Consider the following 23,445-nt stretch of genomic DNA (forward strand, 5'->3'; position numbering starts at 1 on the left):
AAAGATGGACTGGTACTTATTGATTATAACATTTTTTTTCCTAGTCAAATTTGTAACTCTTGAAAGAGCTCTGAGTAGGTTAGATGAGGAAATGCTGAGGAAAACGTAGTAATACTTTCTATAATATGTGATAGAGTTAATTTCATGAGGTGAACCTGAAAGATGTTTCCTGTTTAGTCTTCTTGCCACCTTGGTGCAAGCTAGAATTATCCTAGAAGAGAAAGCTCAGTTGAGGGAATGCCTTGTAGGCAAGTGTGTGATGCAATTTTTTTTAATTGATGATTGTTAATGAGAGGGCCCAGTCCACTATGGGCAGTGGCACCCCTGGGCAGTTGGTTCTGGGTTCCATAACAAAGCAGGCTGCTCAACCCACAGAGAGCATGTGTATGCACGAGAGCATGCTCATGGCAATCAGAGGATGCCACATGGGTCCCAGAAATGAAACTCAGGTTCTCAAGCATAGCAGTAGGCACTTTTACCCTCCGAGCCATCCTGCTGGCCCCACAGTATCTTCCTTTTACCGTGTCTTCCAATGTGCTCAGTTAAAGCACACTCTCCATCCCTGAGATAAACTTATTCTAGGCTTGAATGTCTAGGTGTGTGTTTTCAGTTCTTTATTTTTTTTTAAAGATTTATTTATTTATTTTTACATATACGAGTACACTGTCATTGTCTTCAGACACACCAGAAGAGGGGATCCGATCCTATGGTTGCGAGCCTCCATGCGGTTGCTGGGACTTGAACTCAGGACCTCTGGAAGAGCAGTGAGTGCTCTTAACCACTGAGCCATCTCTCCAGCCCCAGTTCTTAATTGTAAAACATTTAATTGTTCTAGTGTTTGTTTTGTCTTCTATTGTGAAAGATGATCTGTGCTACTTCTATTGGTTAAATAACTGTCCCAGACCATTAATAATTAATTGCCTTTTATGTTTTGATTCTGGTAATTTCAAGTGTATTTCAGATCAAGCTTATTTTTATTATTAGAAAAACCACTTTTTATTGGTGTGTGTGTGTGTGTGAATTTCCCATCCTGTACCCCAATCCCACTCATCTTTTCCCACCATACTCACCTTCTACCCTTGCAACCTCCTCCAATAGAGAAAAATATCTTGTTTTGGAAGCTGTAGTATGTCATATTTATTGTAACTCTTTGATCTGGTGGGAGACCTCTGGCTTGTGCTACTCTGTCAATACTGAATCCTCACTGGGACTCCTCTTGGATAGCTTGTTGCCTTTTGTCATGGAGCTCCTGTAGTTTAGATCTGTAGAACTGGCCCCTTCATGTGCTTCAGATCTTCATCTCGGGAGGGGATATTGAGGTAAGCCAATTCAAGCCCTGGATCTGGGCCTGAGAGGTATCTGAGTTGGTCAGCCCATGGACTCTCCTGCTCTCACACCTTTGGGGCTGGCTCACTTTCAACCCCTGCAACGGGGTTGGGGGTGGGGGTGGGGTCTGCCCTGCTGCCCAGGTGAGGTGTAGGGCTCTCTTTCCCCTATGTTGCAGCTGGTGAGGGACATGGCTAGTTCTCTCACCCTCAGGACCCAGGGGCCAGCTCCTTGTCTGCCATAGATGGTAAGAGGTCAGTGTGGAGAGCGTTTGGGCTGGCCTTGTAAGAATTTGGCAGGAATTTGATCTTGGGCTAGGACTTGGAAGTAGGCTCAGATAAGAATATTTACATTTGTGCTGATACAAAGATCAAGGTAAACTCAGCCGAGGAATGTGTGGCATGCCTTTTATCTGGACATCCTGATAAGCCCCTAGAAACAGTGATCAGGGGACTTTGTTTATTGCCTTGTTTGTTCCTCGACCTAGAACTAGCCTTACTCTTTGCATGTACTTAGAGTGGATAAAAACACGCTGGAGAAAAACCCGATTTAGCCTCAGCGCTGGTTGGAGTCAAGTTATAATATAGTCTAATTGTCTTTTTCTTTTCAATCCTCAATCCCTTCCACAAGACTCGGTTGACTGACTGAGCTGGCTTGGTCAGATCAGGGAGGGGAGAAGGCCATCTCTCCCTCATCCTTGCTACTGTTCAGCAGACTAGAGGCTGACCCAGCTCCCCTGCACCCATGCCCACGGGGGCAGCTCACCTGCAATCCCCACATCCAGGACCATCTCATCTGGCAGGGCCTGGCTCTTCTGCACCGATGACCTCAGGGTCAGCTCTCCTGCCTGCTGTCGGTGTCAAGGGACATCTCTTTCTTGCGTTTGTCACCACATCCACGGCAGACAAAAGGTGAAGCCAGCTTTCCCACGTTCAAGCCCTCGGGCCAGCACACCCATGACCCTCCCACCAGAGTCAGCTCAACTGTGCTGCCTATGCCAGGTGAAGGGGCGGCTCTCCCTAGTGCCCCCAGAGCCAGCTCTTGTATGATGTCCACGTGAGCGGGACCAGTCCCGCACTGCCGTCAGATAGCAATTTGTCTCCAGGCGGCAGCCCAGGGGAGGGATATCCAACCTGGCCTTTGGTGGTAACAGCCCCCTGCTGCCGCTGCAGGGCCATGGGTGATAGCACATGTGGTCCCGGGTGATAGCACAGGCCAAGACGGCCCCACCCCTACCCACCGCGGTCCAAAGGGTCATCATTGGCTACTCACACCAGACTGTTCCTCACTACCTCTGAGTCTCCAGTTCTCTCTTCATTATGCCCACATCCTTCTGCTTCTCTTTCTCTTCCATTTCTCCACTGCTTGCTAAGTAAGAGTGTCTGGGGTTATCTCAGGAGTGGTCTATGCTCCATTTGTGCATTGTGGTGCCTGGCGTGGGTCATCTCAGGCTACCTCCCCATAGCGCCAATCTCCTCGGGACTGCTCCTTGCCCAGCCCACCTGTGAGAGTTGTCTGTCTCAGGTCACTTCCGCCCAGGGCCTACGGTCCCTGGGGGCTTTCGCCAGCCTTACACCCACCTGCCTCTGGTCAAGGCTAGGCCTAGTTCCATTCCCCACTCACAGTTCTCAGGAGGAGCAGGAGCATTCTTGCAAAACCGCAGAATGTACTGACTGATAGTTACCTGACCCTCTGGTCCCAGATAGAGTTCGAATGCCTGTCATAACGTCCCCATGCTTGCTAACCGATAGATTCAATAAGTTTAAACTGTAACCTTGCTGATGTAACCTGTACCCCTAAAAGGTATATAAAAAAAACTGCTTGTTATAGCCATTTGGGGTCTCCTAGTTACCACGAGGGGCTGATTGAAGGTCAACAACAACGCGCCAGAAAATAAACTCTGGAGAATTAACCTCTTGAGTTTGCATTGAACTCCGTTCTCCGGTCTCACTTGGGGGGCTCTCCCCGGAGTTAAGACTCACTTCGAGTCTTATAGTCTCCCGAGGTGTTCTAGTCTCTGGCTTGCTACCCATCCTGGGAACCCATCTGGGCCTGCCTGGTGCCTGCCTGGGGGTCGTCTCGGGCTCACTTTTTTCAGCAAATGTTAGGCTACTAATCATTCAGCTGTTCGTTAAGTCAGAACACTGAACATGGACCTCTTCTCTTGGCCACATGTGACTGAGCAGTCGTATCTGCAATGCCTCTAGGGGCAGCTGTAATTTTGCTTCTTAATCTAGTAGAATTGACTTGTGGCACATCCGTTCTTAATCGCTGCTAAATATGGTTTCAGATCGCACTAATAAGGCTCCCTTTATTAAGCTCTCTCTTTTTTCCTGATTTATTCCTCTGATAAACTTTTGGATTGTTTTCAAAATAAACTCTACTGCACTAACTGTCCTAAGAATGTGTCTGGGGCTTTGACGGATTAGTTAGTTTTATTAGCTTGGTTTTATTTCCTCCCCATTCAGCAGTAGATAGGCTCTTTTCACGGAAGCCTTTTAATTTCCCTCATAATACTTTATATTTTTCACCATTAGCAACACACATTTATTTTGGAGACTAATATTCTAATTGTGCATCACGAATGTGTTTCACTACATTGTGGATAATGCTATTTTAGCAATATTTTTGTACATTTATTTTGGATTTGATCACTTAACAGAGGAGTCAGAAGACCAAAGGATTGCTAAAGCCATTTTAATTCCTTTAGATTACTTAGTTAAATGAACGCATTATTTCAAAAGTTATGAATATACTTTCCTGTTTTCTTAAAGTAATGAATGCATCTTACATTTCTGGCTATATTTGTGTGTACATGTGTTCTGTTTGCCATGTCTAGAATATTTTTGAAATGGTGGTGATCAGTAATGGTAAAAAGTGATTTCTTTTAAAGTTTTTAAAATTTTTTGAGATTTCTATTCGGGGTCTCTTTTTTAAAAAACTTGTTATTGTTTTACACACACACACACACACACACACACACACACACACACACACACACACACGAGAGAGAGAGAGGGGGGGGTGGTTTATAAATAGAGCCCTGAAGAGTTCATTGAGTGTTGCATGTATGTATGTATGTGTCTTGGGATTGGATAATTTATCAGGAGACCATCCCTGGAGAAGACTGACTCTTCCTCTCTTCCTACCCATCAGTTGCTTGTAGCTTTTCATCAAGAGAAGCTTTGTGAAGCTTTGTGCATGGTAAGTAGTGTTGTCATTTCTCAGGACTTGTTTAGACCACCGTATCTTTGTATCTTTGTAACTTCGTGGGTATAGCTTTCCTGAATATATATATATATATATATATATATATATATATATATATATATATATATATATATAGTGAATGACACTATCTTATAGCAAACATCCTGGTCCTCTGGTGCTTCCTCCACTCTCCATCTCTCCGCCCCATTCCCTTCTACAATCTTCCTTGAGCCTTATGTATAGGGGATGGGTTGAGCATGTATCAATTGAGGCTGAGCTTCCTACCACCACATAATGTATCCAGTACATTATAAAATAAGATGTTGGCTACAAGTCAACAATAAATTCTCTCTCTCTCTCTCTCTCTCTCTCTCTCTCTCTCTCTCTCTCTCTCTCTCTCTCTCTCTCTCATTCTTTGAGACAAGAGCTTACTATGTAGTCCCATGTTGGCTTCAAACTCAAAGTCTTCCTGATTCCACCTACTGCTAGGATTTAGGAATTTTAACTACCACGCCTGACAAAATGTTCTTTCTCATGCCAATGAAGCATCATTTTATTCTGAGGATGCTAACCACATTTTAATTCCCAAGAATATTTATTAACTCTAATCAAATTATTTCCCAGATAGATATGTCCTAGCATTTACTTTGCAACTTGTTGGTGTGATCTTTAGAATGTGCATGTATAACTTCTTAGGATAGCCTTTAAATATTCATAATAAATTATTATTTAAACGACTGAGTTACTTATCGTAAGATGGTTGAATTACCCCTGCTAATCTTTTATTTAAGCTTTGAATTTTCATTCATCATCTTTAGGTTTTTCTTTTTCCATTTGACCAGCGACTTTTCGTTCGTTGTCTTTGATTCTCATTATGAAGAATTTGACACATATTCAGGTAACTATGTTTATATTAATACCCTAAAATCATATCATAGAATCCCATATAAATCTATTATTAAATCCTTTCAAAATGCTCTTGCTCTCACCCTCTTCCCCCTTTGTCCCCATTCCCCTCCCCTCTTCTTTCCACATGCTCATGGCCGGCCTCTACTCCTCTCCCCCCCATGCTCTGAATAAACTATATTCTGTACTATAAAAAAAAAATCCTTTCAAAGTGATATGTTCCTTCTTAGTTCTGATTTTACTGGTTTGTTTACTCTTTTCATGATTATATTTGCAAACATTTTTTATTATTTATTCTTGCTTTTAGAAATTCCATACTAGAGTTTATTTGCCGTGTGTATGTATGTGTGTTGTGTGTGTGTGTTTGCATGTGTGTGTGTTTACATGTGTGTGTGTTTGCATGTGTGTGTGTTTGCATGTGTGTGTGTTGTGTGTGTGTGTTTGCATGTGTGTGTGTTGTGTGTGTGTATGTGTGTACTCTTGCATGCACTTGTATTCATGTGTATAGAGAGATCAAAGGACAATATCACGAATATGAAGTTTGTGTTGGGACAAAGTTTCTTATTAGCTGATCCACACAGAGAAGGGCGTCTGGCTTGTAGGGGACCCTATGGGTCATTTTGTCTCTATCTCCTCAGGGCTAGGATTTCAATTTGCATCTTACATCCAGTTATTTTACTAGGGTTCTGGGGATGATCTGTTATGGGACCGTTCTTTACCAATTGGGTTATTATTACCCTATTTGTGTATTTTTACTGCTTTCCACTTTCTTTTGCATCCATTTCTATGTTTGTATTTTATGTATTTTAATTATGATCCTGTTCACATTCTTAAGTGATTTCTCATTAAAGTTGGATTCAATTAACTTTTAAAAAATGTGAGTAACAGTATTTCCGGGTAGGTATTTTTCTCTGGATACATTCTTTTGAAAATTGGTAACATAGGTCTGATTTCCATTACCTTAAAACAAGTTTGTATTTCTGTCTTTGAGTAGGTATTTCAGAAAGCATTCACAGTTTGCAAAGTGTCTAAGTCTTTACTTGTTCCAGTTTGAGACGTCAGGACTTAGACTCTACTGTGGTCGGAGCACAGCCTCTGCGCGTTCTAGCTTGGGAACTTGAGCAGGTGCTTTGCTGCAGCGATGGGTAAACATTTAGAAAACGTAATGACATAATTCTGAAAAACCATGCACTCACCTTTTCTGCTATCAGAATAATCAAATCGGTATATCTGTAGGTTGTAATATTGATTCTTTAGCAAGGGCTAATCCAGCATATTGATGGCTTCCATTATAGTTCAAGTTAGTTTATATGTCTGATGTTTTAACGTCTGTATTTTATAGTCGCTAACACAATTCTATTCTACTGACAAAGGCAAATGCTATTATGCTTCCCTTTAAATGTTTACCCATTACATGCACTGAGTCTCTTGGGCAGGATTACAGCCTTTATGCACCTTCCGAGGTTAGTGTCTTCTGTTTATTCTGTGAACGCCTGATAAATACTTTCCACTCTGTTACTGTGTACTATCTGATTTATTTATCTTAAAGCCTCCCTTGTAAGCATCATGCATCTGAGTTTCTCTTGCCTTATGTTTAGGATCTTGCCAAGTGTTCTCTTATACTCTTTATAATTAACATGTATCAGTTTGTTCCTTTTGTATTGGGTGATGATTTTTCTCATGTTTCCTTCTTAGTCCTGTAGGGTATGGCTTTTACGCTGTCTCATATATTGGAAGATACTTGTTTGGCTTTTTGTGTAGCAAAGGTCAAAATTGTGTTTCCGTTTGGGTTTCCTTGTAGATACAACTATAAAAGGGAAGATAAGTTTGGTTTCTTTACATGAAATGAACAAGTTATCTTACTTTCAAACATCTGTGTCTTATTGTTTCGGCCTTTATGTTTCCTTCGGCATAAACTACACTTTTAGACCCAGATAATTATTGGTAATAATTTACTTTATTATAATTGCTGTGGTGGTTTGAATAATAAATGTCCCCCAGAGACTCATGTATCTGGACACTTTGTCACCAGTTTTTGGAACTATCTGGGAAGGCTATGGAACCTTTATAAGGTGGGGACTTATAGAAGGAAGTGGGTCACTAATGGGAACCTTTATAAGGTGGAGACTTATAGAAGGAAGTGGGTCACTGGTGGGAACCTTTATAAGGTGGAGACTTATAGAAGGAAGTGGGTCACTAGTGGGAACCTTTATAAGGTGGGGACTTATAGAAGGAAGTGGGTCACTAGTGGGAACCTTTATAAGGTGGGGACTTATAGAAGGAAGTGGGTAACTAGTGGGAACCTTTATAAGGTGGGGACTTATGGAAGGAAGTGTGTCACTGGTGGGAACCTTTATAAGGTAGAGACTTATAGAAGGAAGTGGGTCACTGGTGGTGGGTCTGGGGGTCACTCCATTTCCAGTTCACTTCCTCTGCTTTCTGTGTTTGGTTGGAGATGTGATCTCTTAACTTCTTGCTCCGTTTCCTTGCTTCCATGCCTTCTCTGCCATCAGATTCTCCCTCTGGGAGCACAAATCTAAGTAAATTCTTCCTTCTCTAAGTTGCTTTGGTCATGGTGTTTTACCACAGAAAAACAAAACGAGCAAAATTAGTTTATTGGGATGTACACCTTTTGTCCACCAGGTTCTGTTGACTGTTTCTGCATGCAGTACTCCACGGGACTCATCCTTTAGTCAGTCAGTACAGCCTTAACCTTTCCAAGTACCACATGTGGAGAGAATGTCTTCTGAGTCTTTGCAGATGTCAAGAATATCTCTTCAAGGGCTGGTGAGATGGCTCAGAGGTTAAGAGCATTGACTGTTCTTCCAGAAGTCCTGAGTTCAGTTCCCAGCAACAACATGGTGGCTCACAATCATCTACAATGGGATCTGATGTGGTTTCATTCACTTTTTTAAACTCAGAGATTTTTGCCTTGAGTATGTCAGGCATATTTGATTTTTTTTTCAATCATGTGTATATTATACAAAGGAATGGGTTTCACTAACATCCATGTATATGAGGAACTTCAATCGTATTTAGTTGTCTATTGCCCCTTTCATCCCCTTTTCTTCCCCACATCTTCCTTCCATACCCTTAACAGCCCCTTCCCTTTCCTGTTTCTGAAAGTTTTGGATTCCACATATCAGAAAAAATAAGTGATACTCAAGACTGGCTTATTTCATAGTATTAGTATTAACTAACTAATTCGTTATTCAATAAATTAGATAATTAGTTAACTAAGTATTAATTAGCTAGTATTTAATTGACTAATGAGTTGGTTCACATTTCATTAATTAAACTAATTAGTATTAATTAATGAATTAGTATTCCCATAGTATTTTCAGTTCTGCCCATTTTCTGAAACCATCATGATTTTGTTCTTTTTTTATGGCTTTGTTCTTACTGAACAAAATCTTTTATTGGAACCATTCACATAATGTTTTGTACTTTCTCCGGATCTGGGACACCATTCATGTTCATAGCTGCTCTGATTGTGTTTCTTCTTCCTGACATTAACCTGTCTGGAGTTCCGGTTCTCGCCTCTTATGATTGCTCTCCTTGGTTTTCATGTGTTCACCATTTTCCTTTGCTTCCTGGGAACAACCAGGTGTGCCCCTCAAATTCAAATTTTTTCATAATGGCTCTTCGAAGGGCAGCTGCTGGGGGTTATTGCTTTATTAGGAATTCCATCCACCCAGTATGTGTTTAAGTATTAAAACTCTGTTCATTTTATGATGTAAATTAATTTACTGACAGACTTTTGCCAGCACAAATCTCTCTACTGTAAGCGCTCACTTACTGGTGCATCCAGACAGGATGCATAGCAAGACCTTCTCTAGGAGTACATAGGTGTATGTGAGCTTTCTGACATTAATTTCCATTTTTACATTCTTCTACGCCCCTTTTACATTTTAACATGTTTCTTTTAATCTTATCTTCATTTTTATCGCTTTTGTCCTTACAAATTTCTGCTCTGATTTAATAGAGAAATATGCTTTTCCATCCTCACAATAACAGCTGTCGTTGTAAGGAAGGAGAGGCAGCTTTAAAAGGTATTTCTATATAGGAGTTTCCCCATTTTTCTTCAGTTGGAACATTTCCTCCTTATCGTAACTTTCACCCTTTTTCTTCTATTGATAAATATCTACATTTCTCATGTGTATCAGTAGAGTTTAGCAGCATTGTTTTCTTAGTGGGATTAACTGAAGTTAGGATTAGTCAGTACCATACAGGCTAACATAGAAGCTCGTAGTGTAGCCAATACCACATTCTAGGCGATATTTTTATTGCTTGTTATGCAATCTTCTCCCTACACCCACATTTCTGTCTCTTTGTCCATGTAGTAAAGTGCAGTCCTTGTAACCTGTGCTCTCAGCACTGCTTTGTGCTCCTTAGCTAACGTCCTTACAGCTCTCTCCCAGAGAATCAGATAGTGCACCCTTTAACTGTGTTTCATCTTCTAGGGGTTAAAGCACTGTGTCAGGCTCTCACCCTGTAACCCAGCCTGTCCTGGAACTCACAGTGGTCCCGTCCCAGAAGCGACAGAGCTGGGATTGCGGGTGGAAGCGACCATGCCTGGCTTTGTGCTTTCAGTATTTTCTTTAGCTTTAAGCAAATTTGGAGAACAGTTGGGGAAAGTTTTGCAGTGGCTACTCACCCAGCTCCCTGAAATCCTAATATTTCTATTCTAGAGGACACTTCGGAATTTTATCCCCACATTACTCAATTAAGCAATCAATGTCGATAATGAATAATTCAAAGAATTGATCACATGCATGTTAGTGGTTTGTGGTTTTTTTTCCCCAGCTTGGAGATTCCTGCTGACCCCCTTCCTTATGAAATAACACACTTCCCTGCTCATGCAGATGTTCTGGAAGCCAACAGAGAGTGCCAGCAAACAGTGGAGTGTGATCTCCAGGCTCAGCGACCCTTGTTCTGTAGAACATAAAACACTTCACAATTTCTTTTATTAAATTTCCCCTCGATATCTTAGACACGGTTTATGGAAACCTAAAACCATTCTTATTTTACAGAAAACAGGGTTGAGCCAAAAATCATTGACAGTGATGAGGCAGGAAGTCACACAGGAAATCAACACAGAATACCATTCAGATGGTTTCCGTGTGGAGCATTTTCCCTCTGCCCCTGAGCATACGACGTTTGTGAGGAGGCACCTGTGGCTCTTTGTGGAGTCCCTTCCAGATCGGCTTCTTGTTCCGAGATGAGTCTCCACAGGCATAACCCTTGGGTCCATCCAGAGGAGTAGACAAAGCAAGAGCAGCCACCCCACTCACTAGAACACCCTTAAATTCAGTGTTGCACAATCAGTATTATTGATTGAATGTTTCCATTCAGGAAGCTGGTGAGCACTGGCATGATCTTTGCACATTTTTAAATAACTGCATTAAGTATTATCTGTTTTCAGTTAGAGCAGCTTGCTTGTTCAGAAAATTGTAAGATGGATTTAATGAAGATCTGTTATCTTAGAGGAAACATGCACATGCGTATCCCGATTTTATTAATGTCTTAGCATTTTCAGTGACAAGTTGAGGAGAGAGACACCTAGCTGCAGTATCTTGTGACTTGTGGGTGGCTGCATTACAAAGGAAATCTGTCCCTTCCTAGGAAGAAAAAAAAAAGCTACAAATAGTAATAAAGACAGTTACGATTCACTTTTGCATGCTCTCTATATTTCAGGTTCTTCTTTACAAATAGCTCATTGAATCCTCAGTATAGTTAATTTACACTATTATTTGTTGCCAAGGACCAGCCTTGGCTTGGTCAGGGGTCCTGAGGAAGGGGTGTTCAGGAGCAGTGAAAAGAACACCTCACCTCAGGGGCTAGAAAGAAAGAGAACTAATTGCTCTTCCCAAGGTCCTGAGTTCAATTCCCAGCAACCACACGGTGGCTCACAACCATCCATAATCGGATCTGATGCCTTCTTCTGGTGTGTCTGAAGACAGCATCAGTGTACTCATGCATATAAAACAAATAAATTTTAAAGAATATATATATATGTTTAAAGAATATATATATATGTTTAAATATATATATATATTTAAAGAACCACTTGGAGTCAATTATGAGGTACAAGCTGATAGTTTTGTCTTTTTCTTGAGATAGCTTAGCCCTCACAGTCCAAAGCCCAGGCTTTTATTTACATATGAATTCAATTGTCCACCACAGGTTTCCTTTTGATTATCTCACAAAACAGCATTGTTTTTTATCTTAGCCTCTGGATGTCTTGGAAAGGACAGCAGGCACTTTTCTCCTAAGGTTGCAAATGAATTCAGAGATCTGCCTGCCTTTGTAAGCACAGACAATAGGCTAGCTGGCTGGCTTGAGTTCACCACTCCCACTGTGTTTGAGCCTAAATTCTCTTTGTCCCAGGCTGACCTTGAACTCAGGAATCTGCCCGTATTTGTATCTGCCTGCCTTTTTCTGTTTCTGACAAGTTGGCTCTTAGAGTAGCTGTCTCTGTTCTTTTAGGTCTGTGAAGCCCCTCATATAATTCATATTGCATCCTTATATTTTACATAGTCAAGAAGTTATATATTTTTGAGCTCATGTTTTCAGAGTTCTTTCCCACAGCCTGAAGATCACAGACTACTACCATTTTGCTGAGGAATATAGGCACACCTTTGACTACTGTATTCGTGTTTCTAATTGTGAGGAAGTCATTAACTTTATCAGGGAGACCATTCCCTGAAGGAGGAACACGAGAACATGTATATTATTATACAAGTGAGTCCCATGGTATGGCCACAGCAACTGTCAACACTGGTGGAGGTCTACACCCTGCTGGCCCTGCTCCAAGGATGAGAACCATGCCACACCTTCCCTTTTGTAGCAGCCACGCAGGACTCAGAAATTATTATTATTATTATTATTATTATTATCATTATCATTATCATTATTATTTTGAGATGGATCCTTTCTGGTCTTGAATTCATAATGTTGTGACCTCAACCTCAGTAGTACCTGGGATTACTACCTAAAGTTAACAGTGAAGGACCCTAGGGGCTTTCACCAGCCTTATACCCACTGCCTCAGGTCAAGATTAGGCCAAGTACCAGCTTCCCACCTCCGGTCAAAGCTAGGCCACGTTCCATTCTCCACCCACAGTTCTTGAGAGGAGCAGGGACATTCTTGAAAAACTGCAGAATGTACTGACCCTCTGGTCCCAGACAGAGTTCAAATGTGTGTCATGTGCTTGCTAGCCAATAGATTCAGAGGTCAATATGTGTAGCCAATAAGTTTAAGCTGTAACCTTGCTGATGTAACCTGTACCCCTAAAAAGTATAAAAACTGCTTGTTATAGCCATTCGGGGCCACCTTCTAGTCACTCGCTGCGAGGGGATGATTGAGGATCGACCCCCAACATGCCTGAAAAATAAACCTCTTGCGTTTGCATCGAACTCCATTCTTGTGTCTCACTTGGGCGGGGTGGGGGTCTCCTGGTAGTTAAGACTTACTTCGAGTCTTGCAACAATATCGGCTTCATTTTACAAATGAGAACAGTGAGGATGGAGACTTCTTAGGATCTCACAACCGTTTGTGGTGGAGCCAGAAGTCACACACAGTCTACTTAATATCAGTGCCAATATCCTTCTACCCAACCAACCAGCTAGCCAAGAGATTTTTCAACCCTGGTTTGTAAGTCAAGCTCTTACATTTAGGTAGTTAACTCTTGCTGGGTGAAACATCCGCTCAGATCGTAAGCGACACATTAAGAGACTCTTTCCCTAAAGGGAAAGGAAAGAAAAAAAGTAATAGGGTTATGTGGACATGCTTTAGGGGATCGATGCAAAAGATGCGTGTGTCTGGGTCACCGTTCCTGATTCTGCTGTTTGCTTCACTGCACTGGGATCTGCCCAGCCACCAGCTAAACCTTTGCTTCCTTGGTCAACTTAGCAGTCTCAGAAGTAGGAAACATTGTGAAGAGAAGTGGTCAGCTGGCAGAGGGACACGCCAGCCATATCACCCGTCCTCTAGTGAGCGTTTTATCCTTTTGTTTCAGCTGTTCTTTGGTGGGCACAAATTGAAAACTCAGTACTTTAGGATGTGTGTTGGGCGGGTGGGTGGATCTTAAAAAACGCACCAATCCAAATACCCAAACATAGCTAACTCGATCTTACACTGGATTTTGAAGGCGCAATAGCAATAGTGAGGAAAAATTCTGACAGTGCCCGAGTCGAGTCGTAGGCTATTGAGTAATAAAGTTACGAGAGTGAGAAAGAATTATCTCCTCCGTGGCTTCAGGGAGCCAGTGGTCTAAAGGCTGCAGAAACGAAAAAACGAACACAACTCTACTGTATCAAACAGTGCTGAGTCCAGAATGGTTTTGTGACTCCTGCGGGTGTAGGGAATAAAGTCAAAGCACGTTACATGGCTGTCTGTGCTCCGATCAATCTCAGCTGTCTAGTTTCGTCCCTCAGACATGCCGAGCTGTCACTCAGGGGCGGCATACTTCCACCGCCCCATCATTAACCTCACAGCGTTAGAGCTTCTTAGTCTCGTCACATATGCTTCAGACCCTGTGCTTTTAAGTGAAATGTTACTCGTTGCTGCGACTAGATTTATGCTTCTTAAAATTATTGGCTCGCCCTTCTTCCACATCACAATTCCCACAATGCCTAGCACTTTCTGGGTCGTTGTGAGCACTAAGTACATTTGCCGCGAGGGCTAAAGAATCGTAAATGCTGGGAGAATATTCTGCTCTGCCTCTTATGCTTCCCTGAACAAGCAAAGCAGCTATGGGCAAGCCTCGGGGGAATGGAAGGGGAGAATACATACAGGAGCAAACGTGTGTCACCTAACCCTTTACAAAGGGCTTCTGAAGCCTGGTAAAACAGAGTGAAAGGTCGAAATGATTCTGCACTTTAATGGCAGGGAGACGAGAAAACCTTATAGAATCTCAGGTTTCTGTAGAAAATGCAAGAGAAAAAAAAAAGGACCATGGTCTAAAGAAAGACAGATACTGGGAATCAGGGACTAAGAATGGTGTCTTAGTTAAGGTTTTACTGCTGTGAACAGACACCATGACCAAGGCAACTCTTATAAAGGCAACATTTAATTGAGGCTGGTTTACAGGTCAGAGGTTCAGTCCATGATCATCTAGGTAGACTTGGGACTAGAGGAGCTGAGAGTTCCACTTCTGGCCACTAGCAAAAGACTGACTTCCAGGCAGCTAGGCCAAGGGTATTAAAGTCCACTCCCACACTGACACACCTACTCCAACAAGGCTACACCTCTTAATGGTGCCATTCTCTCTGCTAAGCATATTCAAACCATCACAAGTGGTCTACCGGTTTTGTAATCAAGATCGTCATGGCCACTATTGCTTTAACCTCAGGAAAAGAAACACCCTTACCTACTTAAGAGTCAGGAAATGAAAGGAAAACGAGGTGCCGGGGCATATGCCTGTAATCACAGCCCTTGGGATGCAATGGCAGGAATCTAAGGCCATTCACAGCTGTGTAGAAAGTTCGAGGTCAACCTGGGATACATGAGATCCTGTCACAAAAAACAAAAGAAAGGAACAAAATGAGAAATGATGTTACATTTATTAAATATTTATCGGTGCCTGACCTCTTGAACTCAAATTCTGATATTATTAGCTGTTTATTATCTGCTTCCCAGAATGGTCAAAGGGACTGTAAAATAAAATTAAACACTAACTATTTATAAAGTGTTAAGAGTACAAGCCAAGGCACAGAAAATGGTATGTAAGCATGTATTAGAAACAAATGTGAACTCACTGATTCCCAGATTATCTTAATGATGTGTCAGTATTATGTAGTCCAGTGTAATTCTACTTTGCAGCAACCTTAGCAATAATGGTAGTAGGTGTATTTTGTATAGTTGAACAGTTTCTCTTTTATGCATTTACAAAAAAAACCCGTTAATATATGGTCACTGAATATGTGCAGTATAATGTTTGTGACAGGACAATCATAGTAGCTTCAAACTGGAAGCTAGAGGTGTCCCTAACAGTAGAAGATCAAACCAATTACTGTCTACACAGATGCAAAGGCATGCCAAGTGCCAATGGGAACACAATGTCTTCCTTTACTTGCAACACCATGGGTGGATCTGAACGTCACAAGGCGTGACAAAAAGCTCGTCAGGCAAAACAACATACAGAGTCCGATTCTATTTAAATAAAGGCAAAGGGTCTGTGCTGCTAGAGGTCAGGGCAATTGTAACGCTTGTGGACAGGCAGATCCTAGGGGCACTCATATTATTCTAGCATTGGTTACAAGGGTTATTCAGGCAAAGAAAAAAAAGCCAAAGCAGTGTACATTTATGATACGTTTGTTTTTGTACAAAGGTTACATGTCAACAAAGGGTTTTAAGACATACCATGAGGATAAAACGAGAACCAGTTATAGCTGTTAAGCTAGTGGGTAGTATCTGTGTGAAAAAAATTAGACAGATCACAATTTCTGGAGTGTGCAGATGGAGGTAGGTTGGGGCTCATAAACATCCAAAGAAAGATTGAACTGAAGAGCTTAGCAAAGGGCGTCTTCCACAGCATGACCTTTACAGCTTCACAGACCAGGCATCAGCCAAAAGGGCTCCCTGGAGCCACATGGTGTTCTCTGATAAACGGAGCATTCATTTGAGACCTTCATTGCATCTCCATAAAATCAAACAAAACGTTTTGCTTTGGCTTCCAAATTTAAGTGAAGAAAACACTTAGTGTTTTAGTTCTTAGTGTCTTAGCGAAGTGCAACTACATACTCTTGTTCATAAGTATGACTATACCTATATAAAAGTTCAGTTAAATCCATTCCAAATGTGACCAAACTTGTGACATTGTGATATGGCATTGTTGTCTACAAATATCATGCTGGAGAAGCACCCGATCGAGTGACCAATAAAATAATCATAAAATAAAATAATGTTTTAAGAATGTTTTGTCTAGGTCTGCCTTCATAAGCATCCTTGGATGCACAGGGTCCATCTGCCATGGGTTGGGCATCCCTGAACCAAGTTTATAGCTCTAATAAATTCATTATGACGAGCATAAGGCTCAAGCACAATGTGAATGAAATAGCTAATTATATTTTGTAGAATTTGCTTTTAAAGTGATTAGATTTGTGGTTGTACACACATCTCAGTTCCTTTAGATAACTAGCGTTTTGGAAAAGATATGAAAGACCCACGTGACCTCTGAAAAGTTGACAGCCCGTCATTAGCATCTTCTCACCCATAGAGAGCACGATTATTCATTTCATGACACACATTTTACATATTTAAACAATCCCCGAGTTCTCCTTTCTGTTAGATTTTACAGTTTACTTTTTGGCTGATGAGAAAAGTCAAGATTCAGTATACAACTTGCCCTGGACATAATACACACAGGCAAGAAGTGGGACTCACTGCCCATCTCTCTGGCTCAACACCTTCCGTTTCTACTGTACAGCACTGTCTCTAGGTACGGTCCTGTGTGGAGAATCACACGCAAATATCTGTATCCTAATAGAGAACCCAAATTAGCATCAAAATCGTACAGGTACTTTATTATGTAGGCAAGCAGGGGAAAGAAAGGATCCTAGATAAAGCATATTCGGATCTGGGCTGAGTAATGGAACAAGGTTTATTTTTGTAATCTCTTAACTGCAGTCATTCCATTGTGATTCAGTTTGTAATTGAAGCGCAGTGGGAGGTGAGAAAATTTAGGGTGGTTCATTTCACTTAGCTCTTCCTTTGTAAATTCCCTGGTTGCTAGGAACCACTGCCCTCTGAAGGGTCCCCATGTTTACACACCCTAGTTCCTCTGACCTGGGGTGTCATTCCTCTGATGACAGTGGGGGGCTCTTGATGGGATCTTCTCTGCACTTTTATTGTCAATGGAACTTAATAGAACAACTCTCTGGCTTCCGAGAATGCAGTCTCTCCTCTTCAAACAACTTCCAAGTATGCCACTACTAAATGGAAGTTTCTAGGGAAAGAAATAAACCATATGCCGCTTCTCCCTTCAGCTTATTTTAACCATATGCTACTAGAAATGAGAACGTAACCAATGGTATTAATTTAGACTCCCTGCGTTCCCAGTGCTACCATTCCCCAACTAATTTAAAGGAGTCCTTTTTATTGGGCTGGAAAAATATCGTCTTCAGGGAAAAAAAAAAAAAAAGAAGAGAATTAGAAAAGAGACCAACGAGACTGTAAGCTGTACTTCTGCGCAATGTGCTTCCGCGTAATGTGCTTCCGTGCAAAGTGCTCCCGTGCAAGTGGCCCAGGGCCCGAGATTACCACACGCCAGAGGTCACAGAGCGCCCATTACTACATTGAAGCTTGCGGTTTGAACACTTGGTCCCAGGTCCCGTTTGGCGGTGGTGTTTGAAGAGGTCGAAGAAGTGCAGATTTGCTATAGGATATGCAAGAGCTCATAGCCTTGCCCAACTTCTGGTTCAGTCTCTGCTTCCTGCTTCAGTGATAGGAGATGTCGGTTTCTGGCTTCTGTTCCCATACCTGCTGATGGGAACTATGCCTACTTACCTCAGTGGGCTCCTCTCTCTGGAACCATAAACCGAGTTAAATTTTTTTCATGTCTGTTTTTGCACGGCAGTGAAATGGTAACTAATATATGAATCTTGAAGCTTTGTTTCGAGCTGCAGAACCCACAGGCTGGCATTGATATATCACTCACTGGGGCTAGAGAGGTGGCTCAGTGGTTAGAGCACTGACTGCTCTCCCAGAGGTCCTGAGTTCAATTCCCAGCAACCACATGGTGGCTCACAACCATCTGTAATGGGACCTGATGCTCTCTTCTGGTGTGTCTGAAGACAGCTACAGTGTACTCTTATGCATAAAATAAATACATCTTAAAAAAAAGATATACCACTCACTGGGAGTAAGACCAAGCCTAAGACTAGATAGAGCATTACATGTCCTATGATTGACACTGAATACTTCAGAAGCCAGGGGAGTTCTGCACAGCATACTGGAAGGGCATTTTTGGTGCTGGAAAAGACACAATCTTTCTTGTAGATTCAATAGAATTTTAAGGTTTTAAAGAGGTAGATGCAAAGAAAACTTTTAGGATTAGATATTAACAAAAATGAGTAAATTTACCATGTTGAGAAGCAGTATACACATATCAAATACAGCTGTTCACCTAAATAAAAAAAAAAAAAATAGTGGAGTACATGAAAAGTTTTTTTTTTTTTTTTTTTTTTTTTTTCTGAGTGATTTCAGGGTTGTATCGAACCCAGGGCCTTTGCTGCTTTTTGCTACTGGTGTGAGGTGAAATCAAGTGCTCTACCACCTCAGAATTCTTTGTTTAGCTAAATCCCCAATCCCATGAAAAGGATTTATTAAAAATTTAAAAGCCCAACTCAGACTCCCCAAGATGGTCCAGTGGATAAATGCCCTTGCTGTCTAAAGATGGAAGCCCAATGGCCTGAGCTTGGTTCCTTGAACCCACAGAAAAATAGAAGAGAAGTATTCTGTAAAGTTGTCCGGCCAGCTCTCCTGCTGGCCCCGGCATGGGCCCACCTACCCTCCACATGACACACTAATAGTAATTAAGATACAATTTTTAAAGATTTATCTATTTATTTATTACACATAATGTACACTGTAGCTGTCTTCAGACACACCAGAAGAGGGCATCAGATCCCATTACAGATGGTTGTGAGCCACCATGTGGTTGCTGGGAATTGAACTCAGGACCTCTGGAAGAACAGTCAGTGCTCTTAACCGCTGAGCCATCTCTCCAGCCCCCGATAAAATGTTTCAGAAGACGAGACTCAGAGCTTTGTAAACGTCACAGTTAGCGTCTACTTTGACCTTTGCTTGGCTCATGCTGCCATTGGATATGACTCAAAGCTTTATTTTTAATATTAATCGTGTTGATAAATCTTTGAAGGGTCTTATTGTTCACTAGGGGTTGGGGAGATTCTCCACAATTTTAATTTACAGGAAAAAAAAATGTTCCTTTTTGCATTGTTACTTATGTAGCAAACTTGAGATTTATTTTTGTGAAGATTTAGATACTTTTAGCTTCTTTGATATTTTGTGGTTCTTCTCCGTTTAATTGTGAGTTGTCCAGAATGACTTAAAGTTTTACAAAGACCCATTCTATTGAAGCTGTAAACCTACTTGCCCCAATATTTTCAGCTGAGTCATGAGTCAGAGTTTTAACATGAACAAGGAGGCAGGTGCGTTAACCTCAGAAGGAGCCGTCTCTGTAGGGGAATGGTCTTCAGGCCGTAAATATATTGAAGAAGAAAGCTATGATTAATGTTTTCTACACAAACTATCAACATCTACACATGGACCAGAGGAAGGTCTGCCATCTTTGAGATTTACCCCTCTGGAGGGGTGCTTTGCTATTTTCCTGTGGACCTGAGACTAGAGTCCTTGACATGGCTCTAGTAAGCTTCATGACATCAACAACACACATTCACTCAGGACTCCACACAAACAGGGCTTCCCTGCACCCCACAGAGATGGATTTGCAGGTTTCCCAGCAGAGTTAGAAGGAGGTATTTTGGAATGGTGGATATGATCAAAATGCACTGTACATGTTTAAGAAGTTTTCAAAGAATAAAACAATTCTTTAAAAATTCCCTTTCCCTCCCCCCTTCCTTTAAATTTCTTTTGAACTTTGTTCTTGCATTAATGCCTGTTTTATTTTTGTTGTTGTTGTTGTTTTACTATTTTGCTTCCTTTTCATATCTTCAGTTCCTATTACATTTTGTCGTATTTTGCTTCATGGTGTCTAGCGTCTTTACATCAGGAGCCTGCATACTATGAGCAGTGTCCATTATCTACCTCCCTCCCCAGCCCCCTTAGCTTCTGTAGAAAGGTTTCTTGGCATGCAGTCATGCCCATCATTTGCACACAGCCACACCCACTCAGTGACATGTTGCCACGCCCACTCAGCGGCATGCAGTCACGCCCATACAGTGGCACGCTGTCTATCTCTGTTTTCTTGCAACCACAGCCCAATCGAATAGTTACACAGGAGACTGTATAGCCAGGAAAGCTTAAAAAGTAGTTATTACTTGGCACTTCGCAGAAAGTAAAAAGTTTACGCTTGCTTTAGACAAGTTGTAGTCCTTCACTTTTGATTTCTGATAATTTAAAATATATTTAAAATTCTTTATACAACATGATTTCTCCTGGAGGGCTGCCTCTTTGTTTGTCTCTTTCTCTCTTTCTTTCTTTCTTTCTTTCTTTCTTTCTTTCTTTCTTTCTTTCTTTCTTTCTTTCTTTCCTTCCTCCTTCCTTCCTTCCTTCCTTCCTTCCTGTCTTTCTTTCTTTCTTTCTTTCTTTCTTTCTTTCTTTCTTTCTTTCTTTCTTTCTTTCTTCTCTTCTTCCTTCCTTCCTTTCCTCCTCTTCCTCCTCTTATTTTTTGAATTTCGTTTTCTTGTGTACCTTAGAACTTTGACTTGCAGGATAATACCTCAGTCAAGAGAGTGCTATAAGTTCATGTTCTGATGTGTTCCTCTGTTCTAAATACAATTGTTTAATGTCTATTACTTTTCTATTGCTCTGATAAAACACCATGACCAAGGCTCTTACAAATGAAAGTATTGAATTTGGCTTATGACGTAAGGGTGTTAGAGCCCTGTTAAAGAGACTTGTTTTGGTTTTAGAAGTAATGTTCTTTTTTTTTTTTTAACCTCTCTCTCTATCATGGTTTCTCTCTGCCAGACCATTTTGTATTTACCACCATCAAGTCCAAGTGCTGTGGTACTTAAGTTGGTGTTACAGTGAGTGACCTTTTTGGTTTCTTTCTTGGTCATCAGACACTTGGGGATCTCCTCGTCAAACATGAGAATACTGTGCCCAGATATAAGACTCCCCTTTTTTCTAATCTCCCCAGACACTTGGCTAGGTGTGGGTCTTAGGCACTGGTAATGACCAACAATATGTTCAAAGTCTCTTTATTAGAGAAGGCAGATCCACTGTAGGGACCACCTTCAATTCATAATGGTTCAGACTCCTGACAGTATTAGGAAGTATATGCCTATTCCATGAAGTCTGCTTTTGAACTAAAATCTGGCAGGTCCTATAGTTTACATCTGTTCATCTTTTTTTATCTTGGTTGTTTCTGAACCACAGAATTACTCATTGTGCTTTAGAATCTGAGTCTTATTTTTTAGCTTTCCTAAAAGTAATTTAATATAATATTGCTGTTGTGGTTTGAATGAGAATGACTCCCATGGGTGAATGGGGGTGTGTATTTGAGCTTATGCATGGTCCCCAGTTAGTAGAACTGTTTGGAAAGGATTAGGAGGTGTGGCCTTGGAGGAGGTGAATCACTGGGGGTGGTATATGAGGTTTCAAGACTCATGTATCACCCAGCTATACCTCTATTGGGCATATACCCTAAAGATGCTCCAACATACAACAAAGACACATGCTCTACTATGTTCATAGCAGCCTTATTTATAATAGCCAGAAGCTGGAAAGAACCCAGATGCCCTTCAACAGAGGAATGAATACAGAAAATGTGATACATCTACACAATGGAGTACTACTCAGCTATCAAAAAAAATGACTTTATGAAATTCATAGGCAAATGGAATGAACTAGAAAATATCATCCCAAGTGAGGTTACTCAATCACAGAAAAACAAACTTGATATGCACTCATTGATAACTGGATATCAGCCAAAAAGCTTGAATTACCCAAGATGCAATCCACAGACCAGAGGAAGCTCAAGAAGAAGGATGACCAAAATGTGGATGCTCCTACTCTTTCTTAAAGGGGAAAAAAATATCCATAGGAGGGGATATGGAAGCAAAGTTTAGAGCAGCAACTCAAGGAATGGCCATTCAGCGCCTGGCCCACATGTGGCCCATATATATATACAGCCACCAAAACTAGATAAGATTGCTAAAAAATGCATGCTGAAAGGGACTGGATATAGATCTCTCCTGAGAGACACATCCAGAGCATGTCCAATACAGAGGTCAATACTAGCAGCAAACCACCGAACTGAGAATAGGACCCCCTTGGGAGGAATTACAGGAAGTATTGAAAGAGTTGAAGGAGCTTGCAACCCCATAAAAACAACAATGCCAACCAATGAGAGCTTCCAGAGACTAAACCACTACCCAAAGACTATACATGGACTGACCCAGGGCTCCAACTGCATATGTAGCAGAGAATAGCCTTGTTGGGGCACCAGTTGAAGGGGAAACCCTTGATCCTGCCAAGGTTGGACCCCCAGTGCAGGGGAATATAGGAGGGGCAGTAAGGGGGATGTATAGGGGGAATACCCGAATGGGGTAGGGGGAGGGGAGGGAATAGGGGTTTATGGACAGGAAACTGGGAGAGGGAATAAAATTTGAAATGTAAGTAAAGAAATATATCTAATAAAAAATTTAAAAAAAGACTCATGTGTCTCCAGTGTGTTGTTCTCTCTCTCTCTCTCTCTCTCTCTCTCTCTCTCTCTCTCTCTCTCTCTCTCTCTCTCTCATTTTCTTTTCCCATGGATGTGGATCAAGGTGTGAGGTGTCAGTTGTTCCTTCACTCACAGGCTTTACTGCTCTGAAATCATAAGTCAAATTCAAAACTTTCATTTAAAAGTGCCTTGGTCATAGTGTTTATCACAGCAATAGAAAAGTAATTTAAATGATTACATTTAGAACAAAGGGACACATCAGAATATGAAGTTATAGCACTCTCTTGACTGAAGATTCCTGCTCTCTTCTCTCCTAAACCCCTTGTATGTGTTTGTGTTGTGTTGTGTGATAACATAATATTATATGTTTATTTGTAATTGAAATTATGAGCTTGAGTTTACACAAGCTTACTCGAGTGACTGTTAAGGGGCCATTTTAATACCAACTTGAATTCAAAGTGACTTTCTCAAAAATGCAACAAATTTTGCAAATTATAGTATTTATATAGAATTACTCTAGTAATTATAGGATTTAAATTGAATTATTCAAGTAAATCAAACTTCAAATTCAACATAACTTTTCATAGTAAATTATAAAAAACTGACTTCAGCAAAGAGTCTTAGTTATA

At 41.2% G+C, this 23,445-nt stretch overlaps 1 protein-coding gene and 1 pseudogene across 1 annotated transcript in view; one reads left to right on the plus strand and one right to left on the minus strand.

The window, feature by feature from the left end:
- B3gat2 (beta-1,3-glucuronyltransferase 2) overlaps positions 1–23,445 on the plus strand; it is a 389,891-nt gene that overhangs the window by 233,299 nt on the left and 133,147 nt on the right. The window lies entirely within an intron of this gene.
- LOC116899899 lies at positions 3,427–3,535 on the minus strand (annotated as a pseudogene).

Source organism: Rattus rattus, chromosome 4, assembly GCF_011064425.1.
Source record: "Rattus rattus isolate New Zealand chromosome 4, Rrattus_CSIRO_v1, whole genome shotgun sequence".
Lineage (NCBI taxonomy): Eukaryota > Metazoa > Chordata > Mammalia > Rodentia > Muridae > Rattus > Rattus rattus.